We start from the raw sequence: 18884 nt of genomic DNA on the forward strand, positions 1-18884 counted from the left end.
TGCGCAGATCTAATAAGCTAAGTCACGGCTTGCTTGGTTGTTAGATTTTGACACAGTACAGAGCCATGAGGCTGCAAGATGCTGTGGAGTCTAGATCTAGTAGACAAACATGTGTGACTTCAAATGGTGGTATGCACGTGAGAATCTTCTTTGCTGTGTAAAGATGTTTGTTTGATACCAAGAATGAAGTTTGGCTCTGATACCATGTTAAATTATGTTATTAGCAACGCGATGTGTTATATCATGTTGTATATGCTAAAGTGGATGCGGAAGAGGAAGCATAAATAGGAACATCAAGAACACGAGGTTCAGCCTTGTCGGCTACATCCATATAGAAATCCCTTAAGGGCTATATCTTTATTGTATAAGAGTGTAGTACAATAACCTGTGTTACAATGAACCCTAACATGAGTATATATAGATGACTAAACCCTAGACCACTAGGACAAGCAGGAATGGACTTGGCCTATTACATTAGGCTAATATGTCTAATATATATCTCTAACACATTCAATTAGAAACTCTTTTTGTTTTTTTTTTACTTCAATTTATATTGTGCATGTTCTAACTTCAATTCACTAACTCTAATTAATCCAGAATAAATGGTCCATTAGTCAAATTGATCTTTGCAGACACATGCAATGTTGATTTATCGAGCAAATATTCTTTATTGACTTTAAAGTCTAAATATGTTCTTTTTAATGTACAATTGTAGTCTAACCTGAACACAAGTTCTTCTCTAATATATATATATATATATATATTAAGACAAGCAAAACTTTCAAGGTTTATCCAAATAACTCTGTATGCTTGATAGGTGCCAATTCATAACCAAAATGAGAAAGAATGAAAGAAAGGAGGGAGGAATAAAAAAAAACACTATCATCACATCAAAATGAGAAGTAGCTTTCAATATATGTTTAGTTACAGTCACAAGGTTGTCAAAATGCTAACATAAGAAAGTGAAAGAGAGAGAAAGAATATCATAGGTAGTGCCATTCAAGTCGAGGTTAAAGATGTGCATGGGGGTGCCCGATTAAAGGCTGAGGAGAGTGTCCATGTCAGATAAGTTTGGGTTCTTTAGGACATCAGCGAGAATAGAATTTTTTAGTAGGGCAGTTAGCTTTGAATTTAGCCATGCCTTCTTCACACTATTGCTTTTTTTCTTTTCTTTTTTTTATAGGTTCACGCTATTTCTTTTGTATTTGTAATCTAATACTAATAGAAGAATGATGAGAATAGGAATTAGGCAGTGCACCAAGCTGAATGAGAAGCATTCTGATTCCTTTTTAAATAAGCAGGACACATTGCAGATATTCAACCTTTTCAGGAAAAAAAAAAAGAAGACCGCATGCTATCATATAAAACATAGCTGATTTGGAATGTGAAATGAAGTGAATTTTGTTTGCTTCTCAAAGAATGCACCACAGTGGATGAGGGATCTGCAGCCACCATATCATTCGCGATAGGAGCAGCATTCTCTAATACAATCTGCAAGAAACAGAATTCAAGATTACTAGGGCACCAATAATAAAATGAGAAAGTTGTTTTATAATTGTCTTCAATGTAATGACATTCCATCCAGTATACGTCCTGTATACTTCACATGTTCAATTAGATTAATAGAGTTTTCTTATAATTGAAGTGAAATTCAAACCCAACAGAGATTGCACAAAGAAAAACGCAACAGGAATTTATGAAAGCTTTAACTAGATTAATTATGTCAAACTGCTTCTTCTTTCTTATATTTCAAGTTCCAACCAACTGGGACTAGCCAATTAGGCCAGTTGAGTTCTAAGTTTCTGCTGGCACTACTAGAACTACAATGAGTCTTCAATCACAAGTTTTTTTTATTTTTTATTTTTAAGTCAATTCAAGAGTTGCAATCAATACAGAAAATTGGTATAAGGATGGTGGTGAAGTATTTATAGCTATCACATTACAAGTGCCATATCCACAGAACGTGAGGTGTCCATAGAGTAGATCAACCGTATTTTCAAAACTTCACCCACGCTCAAAATGTTAGTCCCGACCCTTTTAAATTACAGGCTCAAACGTGCTATCTCTCTCTTACTTTTTTAAAAATAAAAAATGTCATTAAGGGACAATGGGGTAGTGAATTCGCCATCCTCCCACGGGTTGAAAACTAGAACCCATTACCTGCACTTTTAAAGGGTTAAGATCATAAAAGGAGTTCATCATATTCTCAAACATGGTAATTTATTTTTAAAAGAAAGTGTAAAGATTTAAGGAAATTAATATAAACATCACCATCATGCATTAAGGTGTGGAGTCCTGAAAGTGGAAGTTTGTTGAGAAAGCAACTCTTAAACATTATCCTACCACTAAGTTTATAGATTTAATAAAGAAGTGCCAACTACATTGTAGGTTTCCTATGAGATTTTACCAATACCAATCAATGATTGCTGTTTAAATAAATCAAGATATTTATGCTTCAAGAATTTATTAGAACAAATTCAAAATATTAGCCATTTTTAAAGTTGAGTTTAGATTTGGAAATCCAAAATGTTCTTTTTCATTTTCTTTGGTGCTTATTTTTTAATGTGCCTATCAAGGTTGACAACTTGTGCATAATAACTGAGCTAACAAAATCTGTGTAATGCAGAGAATTTAACTTCTTTTCTTTTTATATTGAAGATCCACATCTACAAGCTCTGACTTTAATGGCACTTCTTCACCAAGTTAGAGTAAGGTGGAGGGGTAAGTTGGGGGTTTAATATCCACAAGGTGTGTGAGTAACCTACCCAAGCATCCTATGTACTTTTTGAGAAGCATATTGGGCTGAAATTTCATCAGCAAATGTCATATAACCAAACCCTCTATAACAAGTTTTTCTTTCAACTTGAAGCAAAATGCATCATGATATTAGTTTGAAGCCAAAACATATGAGCAAAGCCCAAAGAACATGTGAAGGATACCTCTTAACCACGTATCAAATGTTTACATCAGGCAACCCAGGCAGGTGAGGATCATCTGCAAAGGTCACAATCCCAAAGCCTCTATGACAAATTTTCTTCACATCCTGCACATACCAGAACAAAAGGCATGAGTAGGAAAAAAAGTTAGTTAAAACCGTCAAAATTATACAATTGTATTACCCTGCAGGATAACATAGCCTTGAAGTTGAACACCACATGCTAGATCAAAGAATCAAGTTGGAATCACTAGAGATGCGTAAAGGTTTCCAAATATATCAACAAATATATTTTCTCATTTGGACTACTTCAATACTACAAAGACATTTTTAAAGGTACTTAGTATGCAATCAAAAATTCTCTTCCAGTCCTAGATTGGCTTCTTTTTTTTTTAATTCAAATGCAAAAGCATTCTTTATAGCTTAGTTGACCATAACTTTTTAAAAAAACTACTAAGTACAGCCAAGTTTAGATGAAATTTTTTCCAAAATGCAGAGAACCTTTTTTTGTACCTACATTTTCTATAAATGTAGATGGATTGATCATTGGGAAGCAGAGTTCAAATGTGCTATAAAAGCCAGACAAGGAAGCGGCTTTACATCTACACTTCTAAAATTAGCCTACCTAGCTAAAATCTATCCTATATAGAAAAAAATCAGAGATGCCATGCTCAAAATTTCAAAGATGAAGAAGCCATTTTTGAATTCATAAAGGATGCCAAAAGATTCAGCTTCGTCTCTTATTTTTATAATTACTTTCTGCAGCTTAAGCTGCTTGTTTTTCTGTTGTATTAAAATGTACACTTATTATTCCCAACCCCAAAAAAAAATAATAAATAAATGAAAAATAAATGGTTAAGCTCGTTGACACCCAAGTTTGCTTTTGCTCTGTATTATTAACCTATTAGGTTCTAGATAATACCAACTTCGGACTTTGAAGAAATTAAGGTAACGATAAGTTTCATTCTTCAAAAATAAAATCTTACTTAGCATGTAAATCCCATCCAAAAATGATCTTTGTTAGTTCAATCAAGCACCAACTTGATGAAGTGTTATCTCTTGAGAATGACAATAATGAAATTAAGGAGAGGTATGTGATTGAAAAGTGAGTTGAGAGACTTAGGAAAAGGAAATAGAAGCAGTAACTGAAAAGTGCAAGAATTTTATGAAGTTATTGAAATGTAATTCACAGATTTAGGAAATTGCAGTCCACCAGCCCAGCCCTCTGTCCATGCTGCCACAATTACTTCAGAAGACCTTATTCAGCAGAATAAACACAACAAGAGTAGAGGAAAAGTGAAAACAAACCCTTAGCATCCCTGAAATGACAAAGGTTTGAACAATCAACCATCAAGTGTTCCAAAAATAACTTCTTGATGTTGCCCAGAATTTCAATAAACATGTCTAGAAACTTGAGCATATGCCATACCTCACTTATCCTTCAGTCCATAACAACAAGAGGAGAAGGGAATTGTACCCTTTGCAGAAGAACAGAACTCTGGTATTCTTCCTCAAAACAAGGAAGAAAATACAAAGAGTTTGCATCTGAAGAGCTCACAACCTCAATTAGCAAATACAATCAATTATATAATTATATGTGTTTGTATGTATGTAGCCAAAGTATGATAAATGATGCACTAAAATGGGTTACCAGATACAATTGGAAAAGGGCTGCTAGTGTTTATACTAGAGGATGTGAACTGTATCCCAAAATAAGAAACACATGAAACCCCCTAATTTGTGTTTATACTCCCAAATTTGCTTTTGTCAGAGAATCCATGTTTTAAATGTCAAACCAAATAATATCCTCAAAAATTTTGGACTTTCATGCAGAAAAAATAAAACCCACCATATTATGATTTATGAGATGAAACCAAAAAAAAAAAGTTTCACCTTTGACACTAGGAGCAAAAAAAAAAAAGTTTCAAAAGGATTAAATACTGGAGCTGTTAGAGGCAAATCAGGCTTGTTGATGCAAAGCATGCAGGAAGACATTTGGATTAAAAAAAATCCCCCAAGTCCTTCTCTTAGGCATTTCAATTATAGATAAATCCTTTCGAACAATCTGCATCTACCGTGAGCAAAAAAGAAAGTGTATAATTTTTTGACAAAAGCTCTTTGAACTTGGCTGAAGTTTATAGTATAAAGGGGAAATTGATAAAGTGGTGGATGTATATCAACACCCAAATTCTGCCAACAACCCAGCTGGATATGGATATGTTGGATGGGACCATTTGGAAGCACTGTATTGGTTACCAAGCTGCATCTACACACACCCTAAAGATTGTAGTATGAAATTGAGAAGTTAGCTTGCTTATCTCTTCCATTTCTGTCATTATAATATTTGGAACTTACTTTACTGAAGAGATTTCAGATCTTACCCTCATATTTCAACACGTAAGCTATGACAAATCCAGAAAAGGGAAAGGAAATCTATGCACATCAACTTCACTAGTAGTCACCACATGAGCAGATCCCATTTTTGAAGTGATGAAATCACTTCACATCCCTCACAACAATATCTCTGTTCACAATTTTCATAATGAACTTGGTTGCTTCATGGTAATCCCCACACACCCTAAGGTTATTTATGATCTATAATTTGGCTCCTGGCCCCGTGTTTAATAGACCATAAGCAATAGCAAGCCTCCACTGTGATTTCATTACTTTTTTTTTTGACTTCCTCAGCAAGGGAATGCAACACAAATTCAATCTTTGGGACATATCCAATAGCTCTCATTTCTTGATCCAACTTATCCAAAAATTGCATCATATTTTTCATATTGATAATCGTTCTTATCTTCCATAAGAAAAGAATGAAGTTTCCCTTTCACTTCTACTACACTATACCCTGGCACTTTCTTCATCCCTGTCTTTTTCACGATTTTTCTAACACTAGCTACATCATCACACTTCCTCGCCTTTTCATGGTAGTTTGAGACCAAAGAATAAATTCCCAAGTCATCCGGATTTAACTCAAGAACCTTCTTTGCGGCCATCTCTCCAATAAACAACATGTTATTTTTGCAGCAACCTGCCAAGAGAGCAACCCAAACAGCAAGGCCCAATTCAGCATTCATGGAATCTATTAGCTCGCAAGCCTTTTCAACTTGGCCTACGCCAGCCAAAAGATCAACCATACAAACATAATGCTTTTCAGTTCGAGGGACCTTATATTCACTAACCATGTGATTAAACCAGTATTGGCCTTCTTCCACAAGACCTGAGTGACTGAAGGCTGAGAGAATGGAAGAAAAAGTAGCATGATCTGGTTTTGAATTGTTTTTATCATCTGAAGGAAGAGTGATAGAGCTTCTTTTCCATGCCCATGAATTCCATAGCTGGTTATCATTGCATTCCAAGAGATTGCCTTTGCAATTTATTTGATCAAACAGAGTGCGTGCCCAAGAAAGGGCTCCACATTTTGAATACATCTTAATCACTGTAGTACCTAAAACTTGATCAAAATCAAGCCTTCTCACAATATACTTGTGTAGATTTACCCAATTTTGAAAACCCAACTTGTGAAAATGCTAGAAGTGCACTCAAAAGACACACTAAATCTGGTCTGTTTCCATAACCCTGCATCTCTTGTAAGGCATCTTGAAAACACAAGAAGCAAGCTTCAAATGTCCATTCTTGGTTTACATAGCCACAAGGCTAGTTTGAACTACAACGTCCATTTGAAGGTTTTTCCAAATCAAATACCCATGAAAAAGGCACAATCATGTTAATTGGGATGCCTTGTCTAGCTGCTAGATAGGATGGGTTTAAGAGTGAAATGGAGTGGGTGGATTAAGGCATGTGTCACTTCTGTCCGATTTTTAGTTCTAGTGAATGGATCCCCTGAAGGTGTTTTTGGAAGCTCATGGGGTTTGAGACAAGGTGATCCTTTATCCCCTCTCCTTTTCCTTTTGATTATGGAGGTCTTAAGTAGGATTCTGAGAAAGGCTAAGGAATGTGGTATGATTCATGGTTTTCATGTGGGACCGATGAACTCTATTGGTGTGTGCATTTTTCATTTGTTGTTTGCGGACAACACTATTTTATTTTGTAATGCTTCTAGGGAGCAGCTGCTTTCTATGAGGTTGGTCTTGCCGTGTTTTCAAGCTTTTACAAGTTTGAAGGTTAATGTGGAGAAAAGTGAGATTGTCCCCATTAGGGAGGAGAATAATTTGGATGCTTTGGCTAATATCCTTAGTTGCAAGGTGGGCAATTTGCCTATGAAATACTTGGGGATGCCACTTGGTACTTCATTTAAGACAGATTCTATTTGGAATCCCATTTTAGAGAAGATGGAGAAATAATTATCGGTATGGAAATGCCTCTATATATCAAAGGGTGGTAGGATCACTTTATTGAAGAGCACTCTTTCTTGTTTTCCAACTTATTTTTTATCATTATTTATTATACCTAAAGTTGTGGCTACTAGATTGGAAAGAATCTAGAGAAACCTTTTATGGGGATCTTTTGAGGGGAGTTTCAAATACCTTTTGGTGGCTTGGGACAAGGTTTGCTCACCTATTGAAAAGGGTGGATTTGGGATAAGAAATGTAGTGTCCTTTAATCAAGCTTTATTAAGAAAGTGGTTGTGGAGGTACGGGCATGCAGTTACTAATCTTTGGCGGAGGGTTATATCCACTAAATATGGGGAGGGTAAAAGGGTAACTAAAGTTTGTAGGAGGGCTCATAGGTGTGGTTTGTGGCATAGTATTAGTGAAGGGTGGAAGAGCTTTTCTAAGCATTTTTCTTTTGTTGTGGGTGATGGTACTCGAATCCTCTTCTAGCATGATAGATGGGTTGGGGTTGATCCCCTTAAAATCCTCTACCTTGAGTTTTATGTAATTTCGGCAAACAAGGAAGCTTGTATCTTTGATGTTTTGTGTCAATAGGAGGGGGAAAATGTTAGATGTTGGAACTTGAGATTTTATAGGGATTTTCAAGATTGGTAGCTGGCTGCTTCTTTTTCTCTACTTGATTTTATTCAAGCTCATCTTCCACGGGGAGTAGGTTGCGATTCTCTGTGTTGGGGCCTTAATGGAAGTGGTAAGTTTGATACTCATTCCTTTTCTAACGAGTTAAGGGAGACCCCCAACTTTATTTTCCCTTGGAAGGGCATTTGGAAAGCAAAAGTTCCCAAAAGGGTGGCTTTTTATTGTGGATAGCAGCCCATGATCACATTCTTACTTTGGACAATCTCATGCTTAGGGGTCGCTCTTTGACAAATCGGTGTTGCATGTGCCGATGCAGTGGGGAATTTGTGGATAATCTCCTTCTTCACTGTCATGTAGCACATCCTTTATGGGGTTTTATGCTTCATGCTTTCGGTATTCAATGGGTCTTGCCTGGCTCTGTGGTGGAATTATTATTTTGTTGGAGTTATTGGCTTGGGAAACATAATTCAAATATTTGGAATTTAATTCTAGGTTGTTTGATGTGAACTATTTGGACGGAACGTAATCGTTGTTCCTTTGAAGATTCTAAATTTGTGTTTTTTAATGTACAATGTGTACATTGTAGTCAATTAACCTTAACACAAATTCTTCTCCAAAAAAAAAATCTTAACACAAGCAAAACTTTCAAGGTTTATACAAATAACTCTATGCAAGTGCCAATTCATGAAAAATGTGAAAGAATGAAAGAAAGGAGTGAGGAGAAAAAAAATACCATAGGTAGTGCCATTCAAGTCAAAGTTAAAGATGTCGAGACTGTCCACATCTGATAAGTTTGGATTCATTAGGACATCAGCGAGAACAGAATTTTCTAGTAGAGCAGTGAACTTTGAGTTTAACCATGCCTTCTTCATGCTATTGCTTCTATGTTTTTGATAGGTTCTATTGCTCTTGTATACGTAATCTAGTACTAATAGAAAAAGTGAAGAAGAATGAGAATAGGAGTCAGGCAGTGAAAAAGTCACGTGTGAGGGTGAAGACATAAAGCCTAAATGTGGTACTGGTACCAACAAGCTAAATGAGAAGCATTCTGATTCCTTTTTAAATAAGCAGGACACATGGCAGAAATTCAAACTTTTCAAAAAAAAAAAAAAAAGTAATGCATGCTACCATCTAAAACTTAGCTGATTTGGAACTGTAAATGAAGATTGTAAAGTTGTGATTTACAACTATGTGTTTTGTTGGCTTTTATTCCGTGCCAAATTTGATTGTAATTTCTATCAATCGTTTATACCCTGTATTTGTTGTGGGAATTGTTGTAAGGGGTGTGTGATAGAGAGTGTGTGAAGACTCAAGCAAGTTGGAAGCTGATGGAATCTCGCGGGTATCTCGCGACTAAGCTTCCCGCGAAGTGAAGCATGTGCCCTGCACATGCTGGAATGCGAAGAGTCATGACAGATGGAGACAGCTGTNTAACCAAACCCTCTATAACAAGTTTTTCTTTCAACTTGAAGCAAAATGCATCATGATATTAGTTTGAAGCCAAAACATATGAGCAAAGCCCAAAGAACATGTGAAGGATACCTCTTAACCACGTATCAAATGTTTACATCAGGCAACCCAGGCAGGTGAGGATCATCTGCAAAGGTCACAATCCCAAAGCCTCTATGACAAATTTTCTTCACATCCTGCACATACCAGAACAAAAGGCATGAGTAGGAAAAAAAGTTAGTTAAAACCGTCAAAATTATACAATTGTATTACCCTGCAGGATAACATAGCCTTGAAGTTGAACACCACATGCTAGATCAAAGAATCAAGTTGGAATCACTAGAGATGCGTAAAGGTTTCCAAATATATCAACAAATATATTTTCTCATTTGGACTACTTCAATACTACAAAGACATTTTTAAAGGTACTTAGTATGCAATCAAAAATTCTCTTCCAGTCCTAGATTGGCTTCTTTTTTTTTTAATTCAAATGCAAAAGCATTCTTTATAGCTTAGTTGACCATAACTTTTTAAAAAAACTACTAAGTACAGCCAAGTTTAGATGAAATTTTTTCCAAAATGCAGAGAACCTTTTTTTGTACCTACATTTTCTATAAATGTAGATGGATTGATCATTGGGAAGCAGAGTTCAAATGTGCTATAAAAGCCAGACAAGGAAGCGGCTTTACATCTACACTTCTAAAATTAGCCTACCTAGCTAAAATCTATCCTATATAGAAAAAAATCAGAGATGCCATGCTCAAAATTTCAAAGATGAAGAAGCCATTTTTGAATTCATAAAGGATGCCAAAAGATTCAGCTTCGTCTCTTATTTTTATAATTACTTTCTGCAGCTTAAGCTGCTTGTTTTTCTGTTGTATTAAAATGTACACTTATTATTCCCAACCCCAAAAAAAAATAATAAATAAATGAAAAATAAATGGTTAAGCTCGTTGACACCCAAGTTTGCTTTTGCTCTGTATTATTAACCTATTAGGTTCTAGATAATACCAACTTCGGACTTTGAAGAAATTAAGGTAACGATAAGTTTCATTCTTCAAAAATAAAATCTTACTTAGCATGTAAATCCCATCCAAAAATGATCTTTGTTAGTTCAATCAAGCACCAACTTGATGAAGTGTTATCTCTTGAGAATGACAATAATGAAATTAAGGAGAGGTATGTGATTGAAAAGTGAGTTGAGAGACTTAGGAAAAGGAAATAGAAGCAGTAACTGAAAAGTGCAAGAATTTTATGAAGTTATTGAAATGTAATTCACAGATTTAGGAAATTGCAGTCCACCAGCCCAGCCCTCTGTCCATGCTGCCACAATTACTTCAGAAGACCTTATTCAGCAGAATAAACACAACAAGAGTAGAGGAAAAGTGAAAACAAACCCTTAGCATCCCTGAAATGACAAAGGTTTGAACAATCAACCATCAAGTGTTCCAAAAATAACTTCTTGATGTTGCCCAGAATTTCAATAAACATGTCTAGAAACTTGAGCATATGCCATACCTCACTTATCCTTCAGTCCATAACAACAAGAGGAGAAGGGAATTGTACCCTTTGCAGAAGAACAGAACTCTGGTATTCTTCCTCAAAACAAGGAAGAAAATACAAAGAGTTTGCATCTGAAGAGCTCACAACCTCAATTAGCAAATACAATCAATTATATAATTATATGTGTTTGTATGTATGTAGCCAAAGTATGATAAATGATGCACTAAAATGGGTTACCAGATACAATTGGAAAAGGGCTGCTAGTGTTTATACTAGAGGATGTGAACTGTATCCCAAAATAAGAAACACATGAAACCCCCTAATTTGTGTTTATACTCCCAAATTTGCTTTTGTCAGAGAATCCATGTTTTAAATGTCAAACCAAATAATATCCTCAAAAATTTTGGACTTTCATGCAGAAAAAATAAAACCCACCATATTATGATTTATGAGATGAAACCAAAAAAAAAAAGTTTCACCTTTGACACTAGGAGCAAAAAAAAAAAAGTTTCAAAAGGATTAAATACTGGAGCTGTTAGAGGCAAATCAGGCTTGTTGATGCAAAGCATGCAGGAAGACATTTGGATTAAAAAAAATCCCCCAAGTCCTTCTCTTAGGCATTTCAATTATAGATAAATCCTTTCGAACAATCTGCATCTACCGTGAGCAAAAAAGAAAGTGTATAATTTTTTGACAAAAGCTCTTTGAACTTGGCTGAAGTTTATAGTATAAAGGGGAAATTGATAAAGTGGTGGATGTATATCAACACCCAAATTCTGCCAACAACCCAGCTGGATATGGATATGTTGGATGGGACCATTTGGAAGCACTGTATTGGTTACCAAGCTGCATCTACACACACCCTAAAGATTGTAGTATGAAATTGAGAAGTTAGCTTGCTTATCTCTTCCATTTCTGTCATTATAATATTTGGAACTTACTTTACTGAAGAGATTTCAGATCTTACCCTCATATTTCAACACGTAAGCTATGACAAATCCAGAAAAGGGAAAGGAAATCTATGCACATCAGCTTCACTAGTAGTCACCACATGAGCAGATCCCATTTTTGAAGTGATGAAATCACTTCACATCCCTCACAACAATATCTCTGTTCACAATTTTCATAATGAACTTGGTTGCTTCATGGTAATCCCCACACACCCTAAGGTTATTTATGATCTATAATTTGGCTCCTGGCCCCGTGTTTAATAGACCATAAGCAATAGCAAGCCTCCACTGTGATTTCATTACTTTTTTTTTTGACTTCCTCAGCAAGGGAATGCAACACAAATTCAATCTTTGGGACATATCCAATAGCTCTCATTTCTTGATCCAACTTATCCAAAAATTGCATCATATTTTTCATATTGATAATCGTTCTTATCTTCCATAAGAAAAGAATGAAGTTTCCCTTTCACTTCTACTACACTATACCCTGGCACTTTCTTCATCCCTGTCTTTTTCACGATTTTTCTAACACTAGCTACATCATCACACTTCCTCGCCTTTTCATGGTAGTTTGAGACCAAAGAATAAATTCCCAAGTCATCCGGATTTAACTCAAGAACCTTCTTTGCGGCCATCTCTCCAATAAACAACATGTTATTTTTGCAGCAACCTGCCAAGAGAGCAACCCAAACAGCAAGGCCCAATTCAGCATTCATGGAATCTATTAGCTCGCAAGCCTTTTCAACTTGGCCTACGCCAGCCAAAAGATCAACCATACAAACATAATGCTTTTCAGTTCGAGGGACCTTATATTCACTAACCATGTGATTAAACCAGTATTGGCCTTCTTCCACAAGACCTGAGTGACTGAAGGCTGAGAGAATGGAAGAAAAAGTAGCATGATCTGGTTTTGAATTGTTTTTATCATCTGAAGGAAGAGTGATAGAGCTTCTTTTCCATGCCCATGAATTCCATAGCTGGTTATCATTGCATTCCAAGAGATTGCCTTTGCAATTTATTTGATCAAACAGAGTGCGTGCCCAAGAAAGGGCTCCACATTTTGAATACATCTTAATCACTGTAGTACCTAAAACTTGATCAAAATCAAGCCTTCTCACAATATACTTGTGTAGATTTACCCAATTTTGAAAACCCAACTTGTGAAAATGCTAGAAGTGCACTCAAAAGACACACTAAATCTGGTCTGTTTCCATAACCCTGCATCTCTTGTAAGGCATCTTGAAAACACAAGAAGCAAGCTTCAAATGTCCATTCTTGGTTTACATAGCCACAAGGCTAGTTTGAACTACAACGTCCATTTGAAGGTTTTTCCAAATCAAATACCCATGAAAAAGGCACAATCATGTTAATTGGGATGCCTTGTCTAGCTGCTAGATAGGATGGGTTTAAGAGTGAAATGGAGTGGGTGGATTAAGGCATGTGTCACTTCTGTCCGATTTTTAGTTCTAGTGAATGGATCCCCTGAAGGTGTTTTTGGAAGCTCATGGGGTTTGAGACAAGGTGATCCTTTATCCCCTCTCCTTTTCCTTTTGATTATGGAGGTCTTAAGTAGGATTCTGAGAAAGGCTAAGGAATGTGGTATGATTCATGGTTTTCATGTGGGACCGATGAACTCTATTGGTGTGTGCATTTTTCATTTGTTGTTTGCGGACAACACTATTTTATTTTGTAATGCTTCTAGGGAGCAGCTGCTTTCTATGAGGTTGGTCTTGCCGTGTTTTCAAGCTTTTACAAGTTTGAAGGTTAATGTGGAGAAAAGTGAGATTGTCCCCATTAGGGAGGAGAATAATTTGGATGCTTTGGCTAATATCCTTAGTTGCAAGGTGGGCAATTTGCCTATGAAATACTTGGGGATGCCACTTGGTACTTCATTTAAGACAGATTCTATTTGGAATCCCATTTTAGAGAAGATGGAGAAATAATTATCGGTATGGAAATGCCTCTATATATCAAAGGGTGGTAGGATCACTTTATTGAAGAGCACTCTTTCTTGTTTTCCAACTTATTTTTTATCATTATTTATTATACCTAAAGTTGTGGCTACTAGATTGGAAAGAATCTAGAGAAACCTTTTATGGGGATCTTTTGAGGGGAGTTTCAAATACCTTTTGGTGGCTTGGGACAAGGTTTGCTCACCTATTGAAAAGGGTGGATTTGGGATAAGAAATGTAGTGTCCTTTAATCAAGCTTTATTAAGAAAGTGGTTGTGGAGGTACGGGCATGCAGTTACTAATCTTTGGCGGAGGGTTATATCCACTAAATATGGGGAGGGTAAAAGGGTAACTAAAGTTTGTAGGAGGGCTCATAGGTGTGGTTTGTGGCATAGTATTAGTGAAGGGTGGAAGAGCTTTTCTAAGCATTTTTCTTTTGTTGTGGGTGATGGTACTCGAATCCTCTTCTAGCATGATAGATGGGTTGGGGTTGATCCCCTTAAAATCCTCTACCTTGAGTTTTATGTAATTTCGGCAAACAAGGAAGCTTGTATCTTTGATGTTTTGTGTCAATAGGAGGGGGAAAATGTTAGATGTTGGAACTTGAGATTTTATAGGGATTTTCAAGATTGGTAGCTGGCTGCTTCTTTTTCTCTACTTGATTTTATTCAAGCTCATCTTCCACGGGGAGTAGGTTGCGATTCTCTGTGTTGGGGCCTTAATGGAAGTGGTAAGTTTGATACTCATTCCTTTTCTAACGAGTTAAGGGAGACCCCCAACTTTATTTTCCCTTGGAAGGGCATTTGGAAAGCAAAAGTTCCCAAAAGGGTGGCTTTTTATTGTGGATAGCAGCCCATGATCACATTCTTACTTTGGACAATCTCATGCTTAGGGGTCGCTCTTTGACAAATCGGTGTTGCATGTGCCGATGCAGTGGGGAATTTGTGGATAATCTCCTTCTTCACTGTCATGTAGCACATCCTTTATGGGGTTTTATGCTTCATGCTTTCGGTATTCAATGGGTCTTGCCTGGCTCTGTGGTGGAATTATTATTTTGTTGGAGTTATTGGCTTGGGAAACATAATTCAAATATTTGGAATTTAATTCTAGGTTGTTTGATGTGAACTATTTGGACGGAACGTAATCGTTGTTCCTTTGAAGATTCTAAATTTGTGTTTTTTAATGTACAATGTGTACATTGTAGTCAATTAACCTTAACACAAATTCTTCTCCAAAAAAAAAATCTTAACACAAGCAAAACTTTCAAGGTTTATACAAATAACTCTATGCAAGTGCCAATTCATGAAAAATGTGAAAGAATGAAAGAAAGGAGTGAGGAGAAAAAAAATACCATAGGTAGTGCCATTCAAGTCAAAGTTAAAGATGTCGAGACTGTCCACATCTGATAAGTTTGGATTCATTAGGACATCAGCGAGAACAGAATTTTCTAGTAGAGCAGTGAACTTTGAGTTTAACCATGCCTTCTTCATGCTATTGCTTCTATGTTTTTGATAGGTTCTATTGCTCTTGTATACGTAATCTAGTACTAATAGAAAAAGTGAAGAAGAATGAGAATAGGAGTCAGGCAGTGAAAAAGTCACGTGTGAGGGTGAAGACATAAAGCCTAAATGTGGTACTGGTACCAACAAGCTAAATGAGAAGCATTCTGATTCCTTTTTAAATAAGCAGGACACATGGCAGAAATTCAAACTTTTCAAAAAAAAAAAAAAAAGTAATGCATGCTACCATCTAAAACTTAGCTGATTTGGAACTGTAAATGAAGATTGTAAAGTTGTGATTTACAACTATGTGTTTTGTTGGCTTTTATGGTATCTCTTCAACCCTTCCCTCTCCATTTCCACACCATTGAGAGGTTGATAGCCCAAACACTTACCACACCTTTGGAGAGTGTTGTGTGACGTTTTGGTGCTGCTGGGAAGCATTGGAAGAAGCCTGGAATGGCAGATGCAACATGGAGCTTGTTGCGGGATCCGGATAACTAAGACAAGACACGGTTTCGAGAAGCCTTGTTGGAGTAGGAGCTTGGAGGGCTTAGGTACATCGGGTAGATTAGGCTTGGAGGGTCTCTTGCTTACTCATGTATCCCAACTGATTGTCTAGTGGATCGATTTCTACTTGGAGGGCGGCGGAGAGGTTTTTCGCCGAGTTCTTCGGTTTCCTCTTCGAAAACACGCCTTGGTGTTTTCTGTGTTTGCATCTCTCTTCCCTACTCTTTTATATTCCATTATACTGCTGTGTTGTTTAGTTTATGGATTAGAGTAGTTATATTGTTCATCCGCTCGCTTTTACACTATTCCGCACTTTATATTAAAGTTGTGTAAAATCTATCGAGCCGTAATTTTAATCGGGGGTCTAAACAGCTCTTGTGTTTTTCAACACGTTTTCGAGCTTTCAAAGATAATTTTGTTTCTTTCTCAAAGAATGCACCACAGTGGAGGAGGGATCTGCAGCCACCATATCATTCACGATAGGAGCAGCATCCTCTAATACAATCTCCAAGAAACAGATTTCAAGATTACTAGGGCACCAACAATAAAATGAGAACAAGTTGTTTATAATTGTCTTCAATGTAATGACATTCCATCCAGTATACGTCCTGTATACTTCACATGTTCAATTATATTAATAGAGTTTTCTTCAAATTAAAGTGAAATTCAAACCCAACAGAGATTGCACAAAGAAAAACGCAACAGGAATTTACAAAAACTTTCACTAGATTAATTAAGCCAGACTGCTTCTTCTTTCTTATATTTCAAATTCCAACCAACTGGGACTAGCCAATTAGGCCAGTTGATTTCTAAGATTCTGCTTCCACTACTAGAACTACGATGAGTCTTCAATCACAACTTGTCTTTCTTAAGTCAATTCAAGAGTTGCAATCAGATACAGCAACTTGGTATAGGGATTGTGGAGAAGTATTTATAACTATGACAATACAAGTGCCATATTCACAGAACATGGTGTCCATAGACTAGATCAGCCATGTTTTCAAAACTTCACCCACACCCAAAATGCTAATCCTGACCCTTTTAAATTCCAGGCTCAAATGTGCTATCAACTCTCTCTTACTTATTTTAAAATTAAAAATGTGACTAAGGGACAATGGGGTAGTGATTCCCCTCTCCTCCCACAAGTTGAAAATAGAACCCAATACTTGCACTTTTAGAGGGTTAAGATCATAGAACGACTTCGTCATATTATCAAAAATGGTAATTTAGTTTTAAAAGAAAGTTTAAAGATTCAAGAAAATTAATATAAACATCACCATCATGCATTAACAGCGTCGAATCCTGAAAGTGGAAGTCTGTTGAGAAAGCAATTCTTAAACATTACCAATACCAATCCATGATTGCTGTTAAAAAGTGGAATAAATTCATGAAACCTAACAGTAAATCAAGATATATATACTTCAAGAATTTATCAGAACAAATTCTAAATATTAACCTTTTTTTAAGTTTAGTTTAGACTGGGAAATCCAAATGTTCCTTTTCATTTTCTTAATTTTTTAATGTGACCATAAAGGTTGACAACTTGTACATAATAAATGAGCTATGAAAATCTGTGTAATGCAGAAAATTTAACTTCTTTCCTTTCTATACTGATTGGCTTCTGTGTATACATAAACCAGTAGATCAACGTCAACAAGTTTTCTTTCAACATGAAGCAAAAATGCATCATGATATTAGTTTCATAAGAAGCCAAAACATATGGGCAAAGCCCAAAGAACTAAGTAAAGGATATCTCTTGACCTTGTATTAAATTTTTGCGTCAGGCAACCCAGGCAGCTGAAGAATCATTTGCAAAGGTCACAAACCCAAAGCCTCTACGCTAAATTTTCTTCACATCCCGCACATACCAGAACAAATGGCATGAGTAGAAAAAAAGCAAGTTAAAACCATAAAAATTTGAGGGCCACAGTGAAGGTTGAGCTATCAGGTCTTACGCCGTCCAAGATTATCCTATGATAGAGACGTGGAACTTCCACTGGGTACCCTTTACGCGAATACACAATGATCATGGCATTCCATGCATCTATGCCTCTTTGAAGCAATACATCAAACACTTTTCGGGCAGTTTCAATGTTGCCCATATCTACATAAAACGCAATGAGTCCACCATTGGAGCTTCCATGCTTGAAGAGACTGGTCAAAAGCATGAGTGCATGGGTTTTGGCATGTTAAATATTAGCTCTGATACCATGTTAAATGGACAATATTATCAAACGCAATGTGTTATACCATGTTGTGTATGCTAGAGTGGATGCGGAAAATGAAGCATAGAATAGGAACAATGAGAACACGAGGGTTACGTGGTTCAGCCTTGACAGCCTATATCCACGGAGGAATCCCTTAAGGGCTACATCTTTATTGTATAAAAGTGTAGTACAATAACCTGTGTTATAATGAACCTTAACATGAGTTTATATAAGCGACTAAACCCTAGACTACTAGTACAAGCAGGAATGGGCTTGGACCTATTACATTGGGCTAATATGTCTAATATATATCTCTAACACCCTCCCTCAAACTCAAGGCGGAAGCTTGATGAAGGCTTGAGGTTGGATAAGTATGAGAAGATCACTTGAAGATGCCTTGAAGAATGCCTTTGAAGAAACCACAATGAAGAATGTGCCAATTGACCAATTTCAGAGCTTTAAATGAAAAAATGGAGTCCAAAATTGGAATCTACGTGAAAAACTCAGCAAGATAGGCCTTTTCGGAAATTTTGACTTTTGGTCAAAGGTCAACGCAAAAAGTCAAAGTCAAAGAAAGTCAAAGTCAATGGTCAGAGCTCATTGGTCAGATCTGGGTGGTCGGGTCGGGTCGGTTCGGGTCAACAGTCAGCAAGGTGACGTGGGCTGACAAGGCAACACTGCTGACGTGGCAAGCTGCGTGGCTGATGACGTAGTTAGGGCTGACGTGGATCTAGCTGACGTGGCATTTGCTGACGTCATGATGACATCATCACAGTAATCGGCGCGTGACTGGCACGTGCGAAGTTCACCGGCACATGGCGTAGATCCAGAAGTATGACGGCGCGTGTAGGCGCGTGTAAGCAAGATAACAGTCGTACTTCTCGGGTTTTGTAGATCGACAGGCCACGAGTCCGACAGACCGGCGCGTGTGGTCTCAATCCTATC

At 36.8% G+C, this 18884-nt stretch overlaps 2 pseudogenes; both read right to left on the minus strand.

The window, feature by feature from the left end:
* Window positions 1-1425: 1425 nt before the first annotated feature.
* LOC136064217 (putative pentatricopeptide repeat-containing protein At3g25060, mitochondrial) lies at window positions 1426-6651 on the minus strand (annotated as a pseudogene).
* A 2774-nt stretch (window positions 6652-9425) lies between these two features.
* On the minus strand, window positions 9426-13123 carry LOC111986845 (putative pentatricopeptide repeat-containing protein At3g25060, mitochondrial; annotated as a pseudogene).
* Window positions 13124-18884: the final 5761 nt, after the last annotated feature.

Source organism: Quercus suber, unplaced genomic scaffold (genome assembly GCF_002906115.3).
Source record: "Quercus suber isolate HL8 unplaced genomic scaffold, Cork oak 2.0 scaffold_647, whole genome shotgun sequence".
Classification (NCBI taxonomy): domain Eukaryota; kingdom Viridiplantae; phylum Streptophyta; class Magnoliopsida; order Fagales; family Fagaceae; genus Quercus; species Quercus suber.